Source organism: Ascaphus truei, chromosome 3 (genome assembly GCF_040206685.1).
Source record: "Ascaphus truei isolate aAscTru1 chromosome 3, aAscTru1.hap1, whole genome shotgun sequence".
Classification (NCBI taxonomy): Eukaryota; Metazoa; Chordata; class Amphibia; order Anura; family Ascaphidae; genus Ascaphus; species Ascaphus truei.
In genome coordinates, this window is record NC_134485.1 from 429,438,798 (window position 1) to 429,461,891 (window position 23,094).

Consider the following 23,094-nt stretch of genomic DNA (forward strand, 5'->3'; position numbering starts at 1 on the left):
ATCGCTCAGAGTGCAGACGTCTGCGGCACCATGGCCCCAGCCTTAGGGTGAAGTCTCGTTTGAAAGGAACAGTTCCCCATAGCCTTTTTGTTTTTTCATGGAAGGAACAAGTGATCCCCCGATCCAAACACCACTATTTTCATTCCCTGTTCCCTAGATAATTACCAGGGGTTAGTTACTGGGTGTAAATCTGTCAGGGAAAACAAAAGGGCTGCTAAAACTCTGCCAATAGGAATCTGCAACACCAGCAGCTGGAGCTTCCCATTGGATGGTTATTTAAACTCCAGACAGTAATAGCAGTAACTTTACCAGTATCTCGAGAACCGGAGCTACAGTGCGGTTCAACGCTGGAGGACCCCCTGGGAGGTTAATTAGGGGGGACTGCTCTTAACCAAAAAAAGACACTGTTCAACTAAATGTGCTCCTCCCTCTCCTCTCTCAGTTCCACTTCAGACCCTGACAACCTGGTCAGGAACTACAACTCTGCCTTATCTTCCTCTCTTGATCTTCATGCCCCACTTTCTCTCTGCCGTCCTCGCCCTTCTAACCCCAGACCCTGGCTAAACTCCCACACACGCATGCTGCGTTCCTCCACTCGTTCCTCTGAACGCCTCTGGAGGAAATCTCATACGCTCGCAGACTTCATTCACTACAAATTTATGCTATCCTGTTTCAACTCTGCCCTCTTTCAGGCTAAACAAACCTACTTTTCATCACTAATCAACACACACAAGTCTAACCCACGCCGTCTCTTTTCTGTCTTTGACTCTCTACTCAGACCACCCTCAGCTGCCTCCTCTTCTTCATCCATCTCACCTCAGGACTTTGCTGACTTTTTTAAGAAAAAGGTGGAGTCCATACGGCAGAACATCCCATCTGTTGCCTCCTCCCATCCCACAATGCTTCCCAACTCTCCTCCTGTCTTTCTTGACTCTTTTTCTGCTATCTCGGAGGAGGATGTATCACTGCTGATCTCCTCTTCGCCCTCTACCACTTGCCCACTTGACCCCATTCCCTCCCATCTCCTAAAACCTCTTGCTCCTTCTATAATCCCTATGCTCACACAGATCTTTAACTCTTCCCTCTAATCTGGTACCTTTCCTTCATCCTTCAAGCATGCAACCGTTATACCATTACTCAAAAACAGCAAGCTTGACCCTACCTGTCCTTCTAACTATCGACCTGTCTCCCTCCTGCCTTTTGCCTCCAAACTCCTTGAACGTCTTGTATTCTCTCGATTGCTACACTTTCTCAACACCTATTCTGTACTAGACCCTCTACAATCTGGCTTCCGCACTGCTCACTCTACTGAAACAGCCCTCACTAAAATAACTGACGACCTCCACGCTGCCAAAGACAGAGGTCATTACACTCTGCTCATATTACTCGACCTCTCTGCAGCATTCGACACCGTGGACCACCCTCTTCTCCTTCACATTCTCCATACTCTTGGTATTCGGAACAAAGCTTTATCCTGGATCTCCTCTTACCTCTCCCATCGTACCTTCAGTGTCTCTTTTGCTAACACCTCCTCCTCCTCTATTGATCTCTCTGTGGGGGTACCCCAGGGCTCTGTCCTGGGACCCCTTCTCTTTTCTCTCTACACACTCTCTCTAGGTGACCTAATCACATCTTTTGGGTTTAAATATCACCTCTATGCTGACGACACACAAATTTACCTTTCAACCCCTGACCTTACACCTGCTATACAGACCAAAGTTTCTGAATGCCTCTCTGGAATATCATCCTGGATGGCCATCCGCCGACTGAAACTTAACATGGCAAAAACAGAGCTCCTTATACTACCTCCCAAACCTGGCCCTACTACATCCTTCCACATTGCTATTGGAAATACGATCATTCACCCAGTAGCCCAAGCACGCTGCCTAGGGGTCACACTTGATTCCTCTCTCTCATTCTCCTCTCATATTCAAAACGTTTCTAAAACTTGTCGCTTTTTCCTCCGCAATATCACAAAGATACGCCCTTTCCTCTGTTACTCAACTGCTAAAACTCTGACTCAGGCCCTCATTCTCTCACGTCTCGATTACTGCAACCTCCTGCTGTCCGGCCTTCCTACCTCTCACCTGTCTCCCCTACAATCTATCCTAAACACTGCTGCCAGAATCACTCAACTCTTTCCTAAATCTGTCTCAGCGTCTCCCCTGCTGAAATCACTCTCCTGGCTTCCGATTAAATCGCGTATCTCACACTCAATTCTACTGCTCACTTTTAAAGCTTTACATTCTTCTGCCCCTCATTACATCTCAGCCCTAATTTCTCGCTATGCACCATCACGACTCTTGCGTTCTTCTCAAGGATGTCTTCTTTCTACCCCCTTTGTATCTAAAGCTCTCTCCCGCCTTAAACCTTTCTCACTTTCTGCCCCACACCTCTGGAATGCTCTTCCCCTCAATACCCGACTAGCCCCCTCGCTATCCACCTTTAAGACCCACCTTAAGACACATCTGCTTAAAGAAGCATATGAGTAGCACCGGATAATCATGGACACATGACACAAAGCTTGGCCTCCTGCAGACGCACTTACTAGTATTCCCTCCTACTGTCTCTGTACGTTCTCCCTACCTACCAATTAGATTGTAAGCTCCTCGGAGCAGGGACTCCTTCCTTAATGTTACTTTTACAGTATGTCTGAAGCACTTATTCCCATGATCTGTTATTTATATTTGCTATTTATATGACATGTATTACTACTGTGAAGCGCTATGTACATTTTATGGCGCTATACAAATAAAGACATACATACAAATGTAATTTGGTGTAACAAAGCTTTGGCATCCATACACCAGGGAGTGGCCAACACCAGTCCTCAAGGGCACCAACAGGTCAGGTTTCAAGGATATCCCCGCATCAGCATAGGTGGCTCAATCAGTACCAGCTTCAGCACAGGTGGCTCAATCAGAGGCTCAGTCTTCGATTAAGCCTCTGATTGAGCCACCTGTGCTGGAGCTGGGATATCCTGAAAACCTGACCTGTTGGTGGCTCGAGGAGCGGAGTTGGCCACTTCCCTGCGCTACACCCTCCTTTCCCCAGTTGTGTACATGCAGAAATCTGAATGTGGGCTTTCAGACTTAAATATGAAAACTTTACACAAGGTACAAATGGAACAGCCAATAAATGTTGGAGACGGGAGCGGTCACTGTACTGCAGCTATGAAGTACAGGCATACCCCGCATTAACGTACGCATTGGGACCGGAGCATGTATGTAACTATGTAACTACAGGCATACCCCGCATTAACGTACGCATTGGGACCGGAGCATGTATGTAACTATGTAACTACAGGCATACCCCGCATTAACGTACGCAATGGGACCGGAGCATGTATGTAACTATGTAACACAGGCATACCCCGCATTAACGTACGCAATGGGACCGGAGCATGTATGTAACTATGTAACTACAGGCATACCCCGCATTAACGTACGCAATGGGACCGGAGCATGTATGTAACTATGTAACTACAGGCATACCCCGCATTAACGTACGCATTGGGACCGGAGCATGTATGTAACTATGTAACTACAGGCATACCCCGCATTAACGTACGCATTGGGACCGGAGCATGTATGTAACTATGTAACTACAGGCATACCCCGCATTAATGTACGCAATGGGACCGGAGCATGTATGTAACTATGTAACTACAGGCATACCCCGCATTAACGTACGCAATGGGACCGGAGCATGTATGTAACTATGTAACTACAGGCATACCCCGCATTAACGTACGCAATGGGACCGGAGCATGTATGTAACTATGTAACTACAGGCATACCCCGCATTAACGTACGCAATGGGACCGGAGCATGTATGTAACTATGTAACTACAGGCATACCCCGCATTAATGTACGCAATGGGACCGGAGCATGTATGTAACTATGTAACTACAGGCATACCCCGCATTAACGTACGCAATGGGACCGGAGCATGTATGTAACTATGTAACTACAGGCATACCCCGCATTAACGTACGCAATGGGACCGGAGCATGTATGTAACTATGTAACTACAGGCATACCCCGCATTAACGTACGCAATGGGACCGGAGCATGTATGTAACTATGTAACTAAAGGCATACCCCGCATTAACGTACGCAATGGGACCGGAGCATGTATGTAACTATGTAACTACAGGCATACCCCGCATTAACGTACGCAATGGGACCGGAGCATGTATGTAACTATGTAACTACAGGCATACCCCGCATTAACGTACGCAATGGGACCGGAGCATGTATGTAACTATGTAACTACAGGCATACCCCGCATTAACGTACGCAATGGGACCGGAGCATGTATGTAACACAGGCATACCCTGCATTAACGTACGCAATGGGACCGGAGCATGTATGTAACTATGTAACTACAGGCATACCCCGCATTAACGTACGCAATGGGACCGGAGCATGTATGTAAAGCGAATATGTACTTAAAGTGAAGTTTTCCCCACTTATCGATGCATGTACTGTACGGCAATCGTCATATACGTGCATAACTGATGTAAATAACACATTTGTAACAGGCTCTATAGTCTCCCCGCTTACGCACAGCTTCGGTACAGGTAGGGAGCCGGTATTGCTGTTCAGGACGTGCTGACAGGCGCATGCGTGAGCTGCCGTTTGCCTATTGGGCGATATGTCCTTACTCGCGAGTGTACTTAAAGTGGGTGTCCTTAAACCGGGGTATGCCTGTATATTACTATATACAGCCTTTAAAGCTGGAACCCCTCTATTCTGCTTCTCTTTACCAGGATGGGGAGCAGGGGGTCCCCCCCAGAGATGGTAAATACAGGCTACCAAGCAATATATCAAAAAAAAAAAAAAAATTATCATAGCGCCGGTATTTCCTAGTATTTAAATCTCTCTCCCCCCCTCCCCCAACCAAGCCACGAGGGCCAATAGCGGATCATCCCTTGCGGCTTCCTTTGGATCCGCATGACACTGGCAGATTGGAACAGCCCCCGTGTTTCCACTGTAGGGAACAGAAACGACTTAAGTATGTCTGGATCCAGGAAGTCCCCAAAGTGGAATATAGCGCGATTCTGCTCCGGGGACCCCCTGCTCCCCTTCAGGTTATAACAAGGATGGGTGGAAAAAAATATAAAACATTTAAAGATGGGGAAGTGCTGCTTTACAGTTAAAATTGGTCCAAAGAACGTACGTGAAATGATACAATTAATGTACTTTTAAAATGACCCTATTAACTTTCATAGAGACATTGCTGTGCCCCCTTTTGAAGTGGATCAGATATTCCAATAATAACAAAATAAAAACGCAAACATTATGAGCATTTACTCACTTAATAACTGAATACTCTGACAAACCACAAAGTGCCCGGGCAAGCTAAATACTGCAATGTGAAGACACGTTCAAAGTAACAAATGTATGTGTGAAGAACTTGTTTGTGAGAAATATCAAGCGTGGAAAGAACACTGCTAAACGCTTTTAAACACTGTTTTATACAGTGCGATTAGAACGGAGCAATGCTGAAGACACGCCCATGGATATCAGATACTCCTGTGGTTAGGTTATCCCATCAGTGTGCCTGGTGCTATTCGACCAAATTACGATGGAATTTACATTTTCACCTCTGTTTATGAACTTGCAAAATATATTAGGAACCATATAATTAATTTTAAAAAATGTAGGCGGCATCTTTTTAGCCATAAGAATTGTAAGTAACGCAACCTCTCTATACATGTGCACGTGAATATTTATACAAATACACATTCATTATGTTTAACCAGAAGTCCTTCAAAATAAGTATAAAATCGTAGGAGAAAATGGGAATTATTTTATCATTTCTAAGGGCATTTGAAAACAAAAGCATTTTAACCCCAAAAACCTGAAGTGATTTGAAACAAGCCCCATAAAAAATAAAACTAGTACAAATGTGTGTACAGCAGTATTTTCAACAGGGGTTCCCCGGGAATCCCTAAAGGGTTCCTGTAATTTTCAGGTCATTTGAAAATTGTACCAAATACAGAAGAATTGACAATGCATCTGATCTCTGACGCGCTATTAGAGGGGGTTGGGGATCCTTACAATGCATCTGATCTCAGATATGCTATTAGAGAGGGTTGGGGTTCCTTACAATGCATCTGATCTCAGGCACGCTATTAGAGAGGGTTGGGGTTCCTTACAATGCATCTGATCTCAGGCACGCTATTAGAGAGGGTTGGGATTCCTTACAATGCATCTGATCTCAGACGCGCTATTAGAGAGGGTTGGGGTTCCTTACAATGCATCTGATCTCAGACGCGCTATTAGAGAGGGTTGGTGTTCCTTACAATGCATCTGATCTCAGACGCGCTATTAGAGAGGGTCGGGGTTCCTTACAATGCATCTGATCTCTGACGCGCTATTAGAGAGGGTTGGGGTACCTTACAATGCATCTGATCTCTGACGCGCTATTAGAGAGGGTTGGGGATCCTTACAATGCATATGATCTCAGACGTGCTATTAGAGAGGGTTGGGGTTCCTTACAATGCATCTGATCTCAGGCACGCTATTAGAGAGGGTTGGGGTTCCATACAATGCATCTGATCTCAGACGCGCTATTAGAGAGGATTTGGGTTCCTTACAATGGATCTGATCTCAGATGTCCTATTAGAGAGGGTTGGGGTTCCTTACAATGCATCTGATCTCAGACGCGCTATTAGAGAGGGTTGGGGTTCTGCAGAATTTCACAATATATAATATTATATATTAGACTTAAGATTACTTAAGCAAAAAAAAAAAAGAAACCAACACATTGAAAACCACAGATCTAGTGTCATGCAGCATAAAAACAAATATGGAACCCAACTGACAACTAACTGCCTTTTTATTATTGTGGGACTGAAAGTGAAGACACCTATATTGGTTTAGTGACTCACGCTTCGGGATAACTCATTACTGTAACTGAGCCACCTTATTATTCATTCACTATGACTGAATCAAAAGAGTCGTACTATGTTAGTGAGCAAGAATGGTCATGGGTCTGCATTAACTGCTCAGGAGGACCATCATTAAGACCTACAGGTCATTCTCTGCTTATTACAGATGCACGCCGCCTCCTTACATAGCACCGACGATACTCGCAGGGAATTTGTCCCTGCCTGCTAGAGCTCATTTTTGTTGTGACGCACAGGAAAATAGAGAGACTGACATGAGGACAGAAAGAGCCATTACTAGAATGTGAGCGGATTCATCCACTTTAAAGGCAGCGTTATTACCACCAGAGCCAGTCCTTAATCACTCTCATTACACACAACTCCCAGAAATCATTTCCAGGACCACCTTCCAAGATCAAATGCATGGGAGGGTGTATCTTCTCCCTAATTACACCACAAGTCAACAAATAGTCCAACTGGCACAATGTTTAACCCACCCACCAATTCGACAACGTGTGCCAAGTCGACACACCAAGACTTTTCATGAGCAGCAAGCTAGAACCAAAACAATGTACAAGTTACAGCTTCTACTGCAAGTGACGTTCGCTTGAAAAAGTGGTTAACTTTCAATTATTAATAATACTAAAAAAATCGGGAAAAACTTGGGCGATCGTCCTTGCCAGCACTGCGATCAATGTAAAGTATTTTAGGGGTGTACAGGAGGATTACCGCCTGTTTCAAAGCGCTTCCATACAAGGACGATTAACACTAATATTAATCAATGGTTTTCATACTGTGTTCTGTGCAATGGCAAATATTTTACTCTTCAAATTTGACCATATTTCTTTTAGTTAATATAAAAAAAAAGTATTATAAGCCACACTGTTATAACAAATGATAGAACATATATATATATATATATATAAATATATATATATATATATATATATATATATATACATATACAGTGGTCGACAAATCACCAAAAAATCTACTCGCCAAATAAAAAATTCTACTCGCCACCTAGTACCACACGTGTGCTGCTTGGGCTAATAGGAGCTCGCCACGATGTTAAATCCACTCGCCCGGGGCGAGCAAATGTATAGGTTTGTCGAACACTGTACATATACATATACATATACATATACATATACATATACATATACATATATATATATATACACACACACACACACACACACACACACACACACACACCACAGCAAAATCGTATTTATATTCATGAGATAAGAGGGCTGGTGTTCCACAAAGTCACACTACATTTTTAAGGGGTTCTGCAAAGTTAATATACAAACTACTGGCCTACATATTCAGCGCATTTAACTGTAAATAAAGTCATTACAAGGAAAGAGAAAAATGACAATTGTCAAAATATTTATTATATGGATATGTTTTTAGAGCATAATACTGTATTATTATTGCAAGTGTAATCCCCTTTCCGCCCTCCCCAAAAAAAAGCAGAACTCAATTAGTCTTACAAACATGCCCGTCTCCAATTAATACTCCATATAAATTACACCGTAAAATCAAGGGAGAAATTATTTCTTCCTAAAAGAAAAAAATAACAACCATGCTTTTTTTTAAACACCGAGACGAATGCTAAGAAATGACCGCAGATGTGTGTGGAATTATTCAATACAAAGAGAGCTGGAAAGTAATTTCTGCAGTCTCAGCTACTGCTCCTGGAAATTAGCAGGTGTTTATCTGAAGAATTGTGGGTCACAAAATATCCTTTTCTAATAAAAATCCATTAAGAACGGTAGATCCAGAACCTTCGATATATTAACTCTGCACCCAGAGTACAAAAGATAATGGATGGAGTTGGCAAATCCCTAATAGATCTGTCATAGAATGAGATACCTTTGAATGGACCGATTCAGTTGAGTTGAAATTATAGCATGCAGACCTCAAAGGTCTCTCCTTCATGTGTACTATTCTGTATTAGGCCGCGCTTATAGTCTTTGCTACGGCGACATGTCATCCGTCGCAGCATCGATTTTTGCTTAGTGTTAGAGACAAGAGATGGGGTCCGGGGGACGTGGCCGCGAGCAGTTCGCCCACATTGGCTGAACTTGCTCACGTGGCCGCTGAAAAATCAATTTTCATTGACTTCCAGCGATCGCAACCAAGCCGTCGCTCCATCGCGTCGCTCCATCGCGTCGCTCCTACTATAAGCGCACGCGACGGATTCAATACACTTGTTTTGACGCCATGTCGCATCGCCGGGACTATAAGCGCGGCCTTAGGCTGCGATTATACCAGCGGCGCGCATGCAACAGTGCACGCCACCAGAACAAATGAATGTAATTGAATGTAGCTGCACATAGTTCACGTGCGGCGCGAGCGCTGCAGAGCGACCACGCCCGCGTTTCTCAAGAAGATTTTCAGTTGGTCCGAAACGCGTAGGAGGATTTTGCCTGTGTCCCCTAAGGGGTGATCTTGTCTCATACCATGCTGAAATAAAAGAAAACCTTTTACTCCACACCTGGCTCCCTGGCTGTGCGCCATTCGTTTTTTGCTGTTGATTTAGTCGCGCAGCGGGCCGTGCCGTGAGCGGTTCAGCCAATGGGGGCGCACCGTTCACGTGACATCATGGTTACGCCTCCGCCACGTCTCCCGCCTGCAGTGCAGGTTTCGCATGAGCGCAACGTCACGCGGTTGCGAGCATCCACTATAAACGAGGCCTTAAGCAGAAGAGACTTGTGAGGTTTCTCAAAATCTTTGCACAATAGAACTGAATCTATGAAGAACTCTCACGTGGGCCTGTTCAAATATATCCACCTGTTCTTTCTCCCAGAGCCCTCCAGCTCGTGTACAAGCAGTATTACAATTAGATAGCCCAGGAGGGGACTCAGACAGGACAATTCTGCTAAAATTATTATTTTCGGTTTAGGGGAGAAATGGGTAACTGTATAATCCTTCAGATGAGCTCAAACGTCTTGTGACTTCATGACCAGAAAATATTCTGCAGTCTACCATCTGCCACAGAAGCAAACCTATAATAATTACAATGGCATTTGCAGAATGTCCAACGGTGATGGATACTGATCTGCCATCCGATATGTTATCTAGCTACTGTACCTACTGAGCTCAGCCTTCCCTCCTGCTGGCCCCATAGGGCAACGGGGGTCTGTATCACAAAACCATACAAGAAGCGACTGGAGAAAAAGGGGCACTGAAGGAAACAGAGCAGTCCTATGGAGAAAGGAGGTGCAGGTCAAGTATTTCATGGCGGAGTGTATGTGGAAAGCAACAAGGAATGGATTAAAAAAAAAACAGGAGATTCTGGGGAAAGTGCAGCACATATTATACAGCATAATCCAAGGGACTTGTTACAAAACAGTATTTGAACACTACAATATAAAGATTTTGTTGTTACATACAGCGCTTGAAAACATAACTTGCCCTTCACCTGTTCTTTTATATTGCCCATTGTTCACCATAGGGGCCTAGGACTGGCATGACGGCATAGCACTATGAAAGGCATTGTGGGGCCGTCGGTTGTTTGAGCCGTGGTTACGAACTTCCCCAAAGACGAAGGGAGGGGAATCACTTCGAAACGGTGTGTACTAAAATGTGAACAAAGCGGACATCACATTATGTGGCAAAATACCCTGCTCTGTGCGGGATACTTCCTGTATCCTTCATTGTGGATGCAGAAATGGTTAATTCACCGGATGCCATTTAAAGTAACCAGCACCAGGACTGCAAGAGTCAAGTCACAAGATATTGGATCCAGACACAACTGTGACGTCTGCCTGTGTCTACGCATGTATATTTATAGCGCCATCTACGTACACAGCGCGTCACAGCAGTGATACACGTGACATAATATAACACATCATGGGAAAAAGCGCTTCAGACAAACATTACAAAAAGGAATCCCTGCCCCGAAGAGCTTACAATCCAAGTGGCAAGTAGGAAGAACATGCAGAGACAGTAGGTGGGTATTCTGGTAAGTGTCTGCAACTTGTGCCTGTCATGGTCGATGTATGAGGTGTCTTGTATCAGCCAGTATGTGTTTTATTTTCAAACTGAAGCACAGACCCAAGGCAAAAAGCAGCTGTGATAGGGTTACTGCTGGCTTTGCTATCCATATCTGGGCCAGCACGACGACGACTTGCCGTTTAGTGCGGACTTTACTAGTACAATATCACACCAGTCATTTTATTCCAACATGACGATAGGAATGGGGGACATACATTGCATGTGGTGTCACAAGCAGGTGTGACACAACGGATTTATCTATTTAAAGGTTTCCCAGCTTTTCCAATTACATAAGATCAGGGGGACCCAACATATTATCTAAATCATCTGACAGTGGTGACTAACTCAATCCCCTGGTGTTCCCTTTGTAACAGCTGAGCCCACCCGTGCTCCCTTCCGGGAAAGCAAGGTGGAGTCAGACGCCTGCTCTGGAAATGGACATTGACAGATTATTTTGGGGTGCGTAAAGCTAGAAGTAAACTGGTGTTCTGGAATACGATTGCTGTCCGAATAATCCATATACTTGCATTAGAAGAGTTGGGATTACGTCATTAAAAAAACAAAATCTGCCATCACTAGCAGCTCTGGCACAAGACGTTCAGGAGACCACAGAAAATCACATTACTAAAAACAATTACCCTTAATGCAATAAGTGCATCACACATAAACGCACATGCAAGGAAAGGGAACCCCTGCTGCTGCGGCGCGGGAAGGAGAAAGTACTGCGGGTGGCAGCTTCAGCCCAAGAGTATTAGTAAATGCCTCTGATTAAAACAGCTCATTTCAGTGGTGTGCTCATTCAATAATCCAGCACGTCCCAATGAGAAAGCATGGTCGGACCTCCTGAAACACTATTGCCATGTTATTTGACATAACAACAGAACAATGCGGTTAATATAAAAGACGCGCACGTGAGCACATAGTGCTTTCCTTGTGCTGCTACAATCCCTCCTTCCTTTTCTATGGAATCCCCCAAAGCCTGTCATTCCCTCCTAACGCCCCCATCTCGGCAGGGAGTCACCACACAGTCACTTTCATATTAGGCCTCTGCATTACTCCTAGAGGAGTTGTATGCATCATATGATTGGCACATAACAGATCGTGCGAGTCCTACCATAGCATATCCGTCTATCAGAAATCCAAGTCTCACATCTTACTGATGGTTCTATTTATGTATAATAAATAAATGTTAATTACATATGTTTCAGCCAGTCATAAAATGAGGAAATACACATGTTGGGTTCTCGATTCACTAGCAGTCTCCACCATCCTTTTGCTACCAACATATTTTCTATGACAGGGGAAATGTGTTATCTACGATGGGTTCAATGGAACACCTCACCCGACACATTCAATTCTTATTTCATTACTTAAGATGCAATCAAAATTATTTCAAACCTCAATTAAACACAGCAATCTGCAATGATGTGGGTTGATTTATTGAATCGTTTAGAAAACCTACATTATCTGCCACCTTTGTATAAATTATCCAATGTCAATATTTCTCTGAAACAGAACAGAATTGCTCCAATTTTAGACAGTAGGAGGGAAAAACAAACAAAAGTAAGTACCGTCGCCAAAACTATTTTTATGCTGCCTAAATACAGCTGAGCGTTTAGATTGTAAATTATTCGGGCAGGGACTCCTTTTCCTATTGATTTCATGTCTTAAGAGCTTATTTCCAATACGTGTTATAACAGGGGAGCACAATCTTTTTTCCCTGCGCCCCCCTGCCGGCTGTTCACTCTCCGTGTCTCCCCCCCCCCTCTTTACCTTGGCTCCGGCGTCATGACGTCACGTTGCCAGGACCTTGCGGAGTCATTTGATGCCGCATTGCCACGGCGACGTGTCCCCAGGAGTAAGGTAAGAGCAGTTTGCAGAGGCCTCGGCCGCTTCCCCGGCACTTAATGTAAGTGCCTTCGGGAAGCGCACCGGGCCTCTGTAAAGCCCGCGCCCCGCGCAGACAATCTCGCGCCCCTCAGTTTGCACACCGCTGTTTATAATATTATGTAAGGTGTATTGCAAAGCACTTTGTAGCTGGATAGCGCTAAATAAAGAGACATACATTTAACGCTAGTTTTATTTTGAAATACCTTCAACTGCAAAAAATAAAAGCACTTTGCCATGTAATCTCTGCAACTTTTACCCCTTTGTGCCTGAGGGGCCAGTTGAAGGGGGTTAAGAGACTTTCACAAAACATATTGCTTCTATTGAGGGCTGTTAAGATCTTGAGCAGAACAGAGGAATTAATGTAACCGACATTATGCCTCAAATATAAACAGTAGAAATGTCACCATTATAGCCATTAGACAACAATATTTCCCCATTCACAAAATGACTTAAGCAACGCAGCAAGTAACCAGAACACAACACCATGAATGGGACACATGCTCACACTTACGTTTCTGGGGGAACTAGGACATATTCACAATACGAGACGTGCAGGTCCATTACTGCAAAGTTACATGTTACGATTTCTTAGCTCAGGAGTGGCCAACTCCAGTCCTCAAGGACCACCAACAGTCAAGTTGCAAGGATATCCCCTGGTTCAGCACAGGTGGCTCAGTACCTGTGCAGAAGCAGGGATACCCATACAACCCGACTTGTGGTCAGTAGAGCAGCTTCATAGCAGTGACCTCAAGTGTGAGCAACAGAAATAGAATGGCTGAATTCCTCTCTTTCACAACAAGAACCCCACCTACAGTATGTCACATGCATGCACACATCTACAAATAAACACAATGACAAGGGTGGAAATACGGCGCACACCTCACTTAGGAACAGTGAGTGTATCCAAGATGTTTACACAATACCTCAGATTGCATATACAATAGCCAGCGACTGGATAAACCGCCAGTGGCTTACAATGGGTCTTCAAGAACAACAGGGGAAAAACTGTTTATATGATGGTCTTCCCATCACTAGAATACGTCAGGACCTCCCTTGTGTTTGTATTTTAGTCTGGTTTTGTATCAGTTGGTTTGTCAGGGGGAATGTGCAGAATTAAAGGTCTCCTCTGCTTCAGATTTAGTGCACGTGGGAGGAAAGGCGGGGGACTTATAACACTTTTAAAGAGGCAATTCAAGAGGCACTTAAAAAATATATATTTTTGTTGTTCTGTTATATGCAGCCTTTGGTTACCTTTATTGAAAACTAGGCAGAAAAAGATTTAGTGCTACTAGCGATAGCTCTTAAAGTGAATAGTTCGTGTTATCAATATACAGTGATATGTGACAAAAAAAAACATATATATAGGGCAGGCTGTCAAGGGAAAAAGACTGACCAATACTAGTCAGATACAATAATACAAATAAATAAACCCGGCGCCTTGAACAATATTAATTATAAACAGTGTGCAATCTGACCATATATAAATGTCCAGTTTGATGATACAGTAGTCTTCAGATAACCCCACGAGCAGTCTCACAACAGTCTTGTTGTTTTATGTATATATGTATGTGTACGTGTATACACATACACACCAGTTGTGGTATCATACAGTAGGTCAGACAGGATATGTATATATACATATGTTCCCTGTCAGGTGGTATGTATGTGTGTATATATATACACCCCCTGTCAGACGGGATATGTATGTGTATATAGATATGTGTACATAGATGTGTGTGTGTGTATATATATATATATATATATGTGTGTGTGTGTGTGTGTGTGTGTGTGTGTGTGTGTGTGTGTGTGTGTGTGTATATATATATATATATATGTGTGTGTGTATATATATATATGTGTGTATATATATATGTGTGTGTATATAGATATGTGTGTATATATATATATATATATATATATATATATATATATATATATATATATGTGAATATATAGATATGTATGTGTATATAAATGTGTATATATAGATATGCCAGCTTCCCTCCCAGGTCTGACGCAGCTGCAGCCGCGGGTGGAGCTCACCTGTGTCCGGGCTCGTACTCACGGCCCCGCTGTCGCTCTCTCCTCCCTCCCGTTCTCTCCTGTATTACCCCTGGACTCTCCGCTCTCTGCCGCGCGCGCTCCCCCGGTATCAGGCCCGAGCCGCCGCAGCCGGTATTACTCCTGCGTGTGCGGATGATCAGACTGCGCATGTGCACTGGGCGGGCCTGTGCAGGCTTCTGGCACAGACAGGTCTCCGAACAGCTAGTGACGTGCCGCTCCACCTACTTCGGCTTCCGTAAGTTATCGGCCATCTTGCTACTCTCGACCAATGGTACTGGTGGGATTGGAAGCCAAAAGGAAGCCATGATGGTACTCATGTCATTGAGGTTAGCCCCTGGGGTATGTCATCCTCATGCTATGTATTCTGCTATAAACATTCCCTTCCAGGTGCGGGGCTTCTGATATGATTTGTTCTATTTTCTAATAAAGGATAAACAATTGTTTTCTTCTATGTACACCAAACAGCTTTACATTTATTTAGAAAAAATTGAAATACGAGAAGACTGTTTTACTATTATTATTTAAACCAAAATGTGTATTCTGTACAGCCAATGTGGCATACAGGAGCTTAACAGTAAGAATTGTATTTTTGTGTGTGTGTATGTAGCCCTCTTACCCCCACCCTAAGTGAGATTGGGGTGGGTAGGTGTATCCGACTACTTATCAGTGTGGTGCTGTACCTGTTTGGCAATCAGGAGGGCTGAGCTTCCATTACGGGGAACCTGGGGTATATACGTATCTTCACGGTGCAGTGCCTACACTGATGAGGGATTCCAACGTGGTGGGAGTGTGCCCTCACCAGAACAACCATACAGTAAATACACACAATGGGAATAAACAGTATTTACTGAGCATGTACGGTAACATCAGTGAAACTCTCATTGCATAACATCAATACATAGGGTGACCACCCGTCCCCCTTTTGCCGGGACAGTCCCGTTTTTTCGAGAGCTGTCCCGGTTTCCTGTGTGTCCCGGAAATGTCCCGGGTTTTCCTCAATGTGTCCCCGTTTTGTTTTTTTGTAGCCGGCGGAGCGCGAGTAAGCTGCGGTGCGCGAGTCTGCGGCGGCGCGGAGGAGGAGACTGCAGCAGCCCGGCTGGTATGTGGTTTTTTTTTAATGCCAGGGGTTGGGCTTGTTACGTGGAAAATGGGTCTTGCTGATTGGATGCGGCCCGGCATTGTACAAAGTCCCGCCCCCCCCCGGCAGTTTCCTACCTTGTTGGCCAATCCCCTGCGTCCCGGCATTAAGCCCCGCCCCCGGCATCATACTTCACCAAGGCCCGGCATGTGGGAATGGATGGAAGGAAGGGTGCCGTGGGGGGGGGGGGGCGAGGTGGAAGGGTGCCGTGGTTGCCTGGGGGCAGGGCCAGCGTGCCTGGGGGGGCAAAACCAGGGTGCCTTGGGGCGGGCCGCGGGGGCAGGACCAGCGTGCCTGGGGGGGTCAGGACCAGGGTGCCTGGGGGCGGGGGGCAGGGCCAGGGTGCCTGGGGGCGGGGGGCAGGACCAGGGTGCCTGGGGGTGGGGGGCAGGGCCAGGGTGCCTGGGGGCGGGGTGCAGGACCAGCGTGCCTGGGGGGGTCAGGGCCTGGGGGCGGGGGGCAGGGCCAGGGTGCCTGGGGGCGGGGGGCAGGACCAGGGTGCCTGGGGGCGGGGGGCAGGGCCAGGGTGCCTGGGGGTGGGGGGCAGGGCCAGGGTGCCTGGACGCAGGGGGCAGGGCCAGGGTGCCTGGGGGCGGGGGCCAGGGTGCCTGGGGGTAGGGCCAGGGTGCCTGGGGGCGGGGCTTCCGCTTCCTGCGGCAGAGCATACGTGGTGTGTGTCTCTGCCCGCTCCTGGCTCCTCCCGCCCGGGGTGATATGAGGTGGGTTTTTGATCCGTTGCCTCCTGTCCTGGCGCTCTCTTCCCCTACGGTCCCCTTGGCGCGGGAGATGGGGGTGGGCAGTGGTGGCTGCGCGGTGTTCCCCCATTCTGCCCCGGGAACCCGTGGCTGCTCGCCGGGGGAGGGGAGGCGGCAGTTTGTACCTTTGCGTCCCGGCGCTCCTATCCACCCCCCTTGGTGCGGGAGATGGGCGCGGGGGTGGGTGCAGGGGGAGGCGGGGAGCCGCCTGCTCGTGGCTGCCTCTGTCTGTACTCCACTGTGTGTGTGTGTATACCAGTGTGTGTGTGTGTGTACCAGTGTGTACCTGTGTGTGTGTACGTGTGTGTGTGTGTGTGTATACCAGTGTGTGTGTGTGTGTGTGTGTGTGTACCAGTGTGTGTGTGTGTGTGTATACCAGTGTGTGTGTGTGTGTGTACCAGTGTGTGTGTGTGTGTACCAGTGTGTGTGTGTGTACCAGTGTGTGTGTGTGTGTACCAGTGTGTGTGTGCGTACCAGTGTGTGTGCGTACCTGTGTGTGTGTGTGTGTGTGTACCAGTGTGTGTGTGTGTACCAGTGTATGTGTGTGTGTGTGTGTACCAGTGTGTGTGTGTGTGTACCAGTGTGTGCGTGTGCGTGTGCGTGTGCGTGTGCGTGTGCGTGTGTGTGTGTGTGTGTACCAGTGTGTGTGTGTGTGTGTGTGTGTGTACCAGTGTTTGTACCAGTGTGTGTGTGTGTGTGTGTGTGTGTGTGTACCAGTGTGTGTGTGTGTACGTGTGTGTGTGTGTGTGTGTACCAGTGTGTGCACCAGTGTGTGTGTGTGTGTGTGTGTGTACCAGTGTGTCTGTGTGTGTGTACCAGTGTATCAGTGTGTGTGTGTGTGTGTACCAGTTTGTGTGTGTGTGTGTACGTGTACCAGTGTGTGTGTGTGTGTACACCAGTGTGTGTGTGTGTGTGTGTGTGTGTGTGTACACCAGTGTGTGTGTGTGTGTGTGTGTGTGTGTGTGTGTGTGTGTGTGTGTGTGTGTGTACCAGTGTGTGTACCAGTGTGTGTGTGTGTTTGTACCAGTGTGTGTGTGTGTGTGTGTGTATACCACTGTGTGTGTGTATACCAGTGTGTGTGTGTGTGTGTGTACACCAGTGTGTGTGTGTACCAGTGTGTACCTGTGTGTGTACCAGTGTGTGTGTGTGTGTGTGTGTGTGTGTGTGTGTGTGTGTGTGTGTTCACCAGTGTGTGTGTGTGTGTGTGTACCAGTGTGTGTGTGTGTGTGTGTGTGTGTGTGTGTGTGTACCAGTGTGTGTACCAGTGTGTGTGTGTGTGTACCAGTGTGTGTGTACCAGTGTGTGTGTGCGTACCAGTGTGTGTGTGTGTGTGTGTGTGTGTGTGTGTACCAGTGTGTGTGTGTACCAGTGTGTGTCTGTGTATGTGTACCAGTGTGTGTGTGTGTGTGTGTGTGTGTACCAGTGTGTCTGTGTGTGTACCAGTGTGTCTGTGTGTGTTCCAGTGTGTGTGTGTGTGTACCAGTGTGTGTGTGTGTGTACCAGTGTGTGTGTGTGTGTGTGTGTGTACGTGTACCAGTGTGTGTGTGTGTACGTGTACCAGTGTGTGTGTGTGTACACCAGTGTGTGTGTGTTTGTACCAGTGTGTGTGTGTGTGTGTACCAGTGTGTGTGCGTGTACCAGTGTGTGTGTACCAGTGTATGTGTGTGTGTGTGTACTAGTGTGTGTGTGTGTGTGTGTGTGTGTGTACCAGTGTGTGTGTATCTGTGTGTGTGTGTCTCCCTCTCTCCCTCCCCATCTCCCCCTCCCTGTCTACCCCTCCCCCTCTCTCCCTCCCCGTCTCCCTCCCCCTCTCTCTGTCTCTGTCCCTCTCACTCTCTCTCTGTCTGTCTCTCTCTCACCCTCTCTCTGTCTGTCTCTCTCTCCCCCTCTCTATCTCCCTCTCTCCCCCTCTCTCTGTCACCCTCTTTCTCTCTACCACGCTCTCTCTCTCTGTCACCCTCTCTCTCTCTGTCACCCTCTCTCTCTCTCTCTCTGTCACCCTCTCTCTCTCTCTCTCACCCTCTCTCTCTCTCTGTCACCCTCTCTCTCTCTGTATGTATGTATGTATGTATGTATGTCTTTATTTGTATAGCGCCATAAAATGTACATAGCGCTTCACAGTAGTAATACATGTCATATAAATAACAAATATAAATAACAGATCATGGGAATAAGTGCTTCAGACATACTGTAAAAGTAACATTAAGGAAGGAGTCCCTGCTCCGAGGAGCTTACAATCTAATCTGTCACCCTCTCTCTCTCTCTCTGTCACCCTCTCTCTCTCTGTCACTCTCTCTCTCTCTCTCTCTCTCTCTCTCACCCTCTCTCTCTCTGTCTCTCTCACCCTCACAGAGGGGATTTAGCTACATTTGGCACGCTAGGAGCGCGAGGGACAGTCGGGACCAGAACAGAGAGGGTGAGGGTAATGTCCAGGGAGCAGTGCTCCACTGGACTAGGCCAGATTTCCCCCCAGGTCCAAGATAGATCCCCCGACTCACTGCAGATTGTGTATGCTGCAGGGAAAGGCCTTAGATAGGGACCCTTCCCCAGAAGTGTGTCAGTGAGAGGCAGCAGCAGCCGATCACCGCACATGAAAGTGAAGTGCAGCCTGCAGCCTATGATCAGAGTACGGCCACATTATCAGAGACTATTTAAACGGATACTATTAAGCTGGAGGCCCCTCCAGAGGCATCTGCCTATGGATCAACACAGCAGGGGATCTGGTAGATTGCGGTGCGGGACCACGTTGCGGATCCACAGAGTTCCTCACTTGTTGACCTGGTCTGGATATAGACCAGGAAGGTATTATCCATGTGCACCAATGGCCCAACACACTGTGGGTAGCGGCTACCCCACACATGCTCTTTGGGGAGGGACTAGTTGTGGACACTATGGGGTTAAGTGCCCAGGCACTCCAGTATTTTGGGGGTTCCACATTGGAGGTGTTATTGTGTGGGTGCAGCCTTGCATGGCCGTGTTATTCTTGTCATGTACTATATGTGTTCAGTAAATACTGTTATAATATACCTACGTGTAATTACTGTGTATATTGGTTCCGGTGAGGGGCCTCCCACTACGCTGGGATCCCTCGCCGGTGGAGGCGCTGCACCAAGGCGAACAAGTGATTCCCCAGGCTCCCAGTGGCGGAGGCTCAGACCTTCTGGTAGTCAAACAGGTGACAGCAGCACTGGTAGTTCCCTTAGTTACGGGGAAAGTGGGCTACTTATAGTGTCTTGAGTGATGGACATGCCCTCAGGATGGCTGTACGCAGAGGGGAGTGCCCCTGATTGACATCCCAGTGAATCTGCCTTGTTAAGTTCAGAGAAAAAAAAAGCATGGATTAGTGGGACCACATCACCATGTATAACAAGAGAATTGTGTAAAGTGAGAGGTGCTCTGGAGGATATGGTTATAGTATTAACAGTTTTGATCAAAGGCGATCAGAAAGGTTCCCCCTCTATTGAGCACTCAATCCTGGAAAGTCTAAAGTGGACTGAAAATCGCCCTGTAGTCATTACTACATATGTAATAATGGGCGATTTTCAGTCCACTTTAGACTTTCCAGGATTGAGTGCTCAATAGAGGGGGAACCTTTCTGATCGCCTTTGATCAAAACTGTTAATAAGTTCAGAGAAAGCTATGTTTCCCTCTACTACTGCAGCTGTTGAACACATAGCCCAAATTCCGGGACTGGGAATCTCTTCCCACTCTCCGTCGTCAAGAACGGGACTCAACACGGGTCTTCTCGACAGAGCGTCGGCTCCTATGTTCAGTGGGCATGCTTCAACTTTAAGGTGAAGTTGTAGTTGGACAGCGCGGCCAACCAACTGTGACCAGTGGCATCCAATTTGATGGATGTCAGGATGTAGGTAAGCGGATTGTTGTCCGTCCTTACCTCGAAGAGTACCCCATATAGGTACTTGTGTAACTAGTCTACGACAGCCCACTTCAGGGCTAGAAACTCCAGTTTGAAGACCGGATAATTCTTTTTACTTAAGGTTAGACTGCAATTCACATAGGCAACAGACCGGAGTCCCATGGGGTTCCAGTCCATCGAAGCTTCGATCTATGTGCAACACGTATGGTTGATCCAGGTTGGCATAAGCCAACACTGGGGCCTCTGTTAGCCTTTTCTTCAAGATCACGAAGGCCTCCGCACAGGCAGAAGTCACGGCTTTCTGGGGGGAATCTTCAGGACAGAGCTTCAATAAATTGTTCAGAACTTTGGCAATTCAGAAGTACCCTTCTACGAATCTTCGGTAATAGCCGCAGAATCCGAGAAAGGACCAAAGCTCTATTACATTGTCAGGCCGAGGTCAGTTCACCACTGCTTCCACCTTGGTAGGGTACGTTGCCACTCCGGCGGTGGAGACAACATTACCCACATATGTTACGGATGTCCGACAGAATTTGCACTCGTCTAAGGACAACTTCAGACCTTCCTTCTGCAATCGGTCCAAGACCTTCAGGAGGCGCTCCTCGTGCTCTTCCAACGTCTGACTGAAGACGATAATATCATCCAGGTAGACCAGACACTCTTTGGGGTTCATATCCCGATGGTTTTCTCCATCAACCGCTGGGATATGGCAGGGGCTCCGCAAATGCATTGAGGCATCCGGGTGAACTGGTAAAACCCTAACGGGCAGACAAATGTCATCTTCTCTTGATCATCGGGGCTTATAGGAACTTGATAGTATCCCGAACGCAGATCCAGTACACTGAACCATTGGCTGCCTGACAGGACCCTGAGGATTTCCTCAATTCGGGGTAGTGTGTACTGGTCAGGAACTGTGCGATGGTTTAGGGTGCGATAGTCCACACATAGGAGCACAGACCCATTCTTATTCCGCACCACCATGATGGGAAAGGTGTAGGGGCTGCGAGACTCAATCACGATGCCAGTGGTCTTCATCTCTTTCAGGATATCCCTAACATCATCCACATCTCTGGGAGCTATACGTCTGGGCGGGGTGGAATAACTCAGCCTGATGGTGTGCTGTGCGCTTTTGCTGCAACCCACATCCATTTCACTGGTGGTGAATACTTCCTTGCATTCAGTCAACTTGTCCTCAAGCCGCTTCTTCCATTCTGGGGGCAAGGGCGATTCTTCCAAAGTCAAAGGTTAATTCAGATGAGGCTTCTCGCACGGAGGCAGTATTTACGTGAACCAAAGGTTCCACGAGTGACCGGGTATATTTGACAGGTATCCAGGTGCACAGGATGAGGCGACATATTTTGGATGGATACTACATAGCGCCAGGGAAGCGTAGATTTCCACTCCTTCACTTCGGATACTAACTTCCATCCCCTTATCTGGTCATCTGCGGCCGTAGTTTCCAGGGAGAAGGTCCAGTCTCTCTCATCATAAGCAGGGTAGTTGAGCGTAGCTCTCACATGTTTTACTCCCCTTGGCGGAATCTCTGTCAATCCCTTCTCGAGGTTGTTAATCTGTCCAAACCGTTCCTGCGTAGAGATTCGGTAACACTTCCTTGAGGGCGGGATGGATCCAAAGAGAAGACAATTGTAGTTCTCCAGCTTCTTTAAGGAACGGCATGATCAAGAATCGCACCACATCCGCATTGGTTCCTAATATGATGGGGGAATTCGGATGCTCTCTTGGTTCAGGACACACCAGCACTTCTACTTCCATGGGGTGGGTCCTATTTGTATTGAGTTGCGGTATGTCCATTCTCACTCAGGATCACTCCGTCTATGGGATAGTCTTGACTGCTGAGGCCCCACAACACCATCTTCTCCGCCGACTGCAGATGTTGGTGGTGAAGATCATAGAAGGACCGGTAGACTATCGTTACTTGTGAACCAGTGTCTAACAGGGCAGAGGCATAGATTCTCTCAATCAGGACCTGTACTATAGCCGTGGGACCCACTCTACTACAGGCCTCCCCTTCAGGACTCCCCGTAGGGGTGTTTTCTGTAGAGATGGACGGCCATTCTTCCAAGTGTGTGACAAATGGCTGTGCCAAAGGGGTGGGATTTGCCGACTGCTTGCAGTCCCTGGCTATGTGGCCTTCCTTATCAGAGGTATAGCAGCCTATACCTCTGGCCGCGCCTGAGCTGGATGCAGTGACTGGTTTCCAGGGCATCTTGGGGGTGGAGACAGGGGGCTCCTGAAGAAGGCTATCTTCGGAACCCTCCGTCTCGTTAAGAATTCTGGGACGGGGTCCCCTTTGGTTCTCCTTTGCGCAACTCCTTAGGCTACGGCCCCAATGCCTGCACTGCTAGATCTAAAAGGCGGGCGTCGGTTAACCCCGGCAACAGGCCCAAGGTTGAGCACACATCATACGGGATCTTCCCGATGGCGACCACATGGCGAGGAGGT

The 23,094-nt window shown here is 47.0% G+C and overlaps 1 protein-coding gene and 1 long non-coding RNA gene across 3 annotated transcripts in view; one reads left to right on the top strand and one right to left on the bottom strand.

Annotated features, from left to right (window-relative positions):
- Positions 1 to 15,049, bottom strand: part of KPNA1 (karyopherin subunit alpha 1) — a 78,038-nt gene extending 62,989 nt beyond the window's left edge. The window contains exon 1 of one of the 2 annotated variants that reach the window (XM_075592873.1): positions 14,841 to 15,049. The gene's annotated coding sequence lies outside the window, so the exon portion shown is untranslated. Of the gene's footprint in view, positions 1 to 13,308; positions 13,478 to 14,840 lie in introns of those variants that run through there. The other variant, XM_075592874.1, reaches the window with a different exon arrangement.
- Positions 10,585 to 15,956, top strand: LOC142490505 (uncharacterized). Its single transcript, XR_012800088.1, has 3 exons — positions 10,585 to 10,875; positions 11,282 to 11,366; positions 15,887 to 15,956. It is a non-coding gene; the product is annotated as an uncharacterized LOC142490505 (long non-coding RNA).
- Positions 15,957 to 23,094: the final 7,138 nt, after the last annotated feature.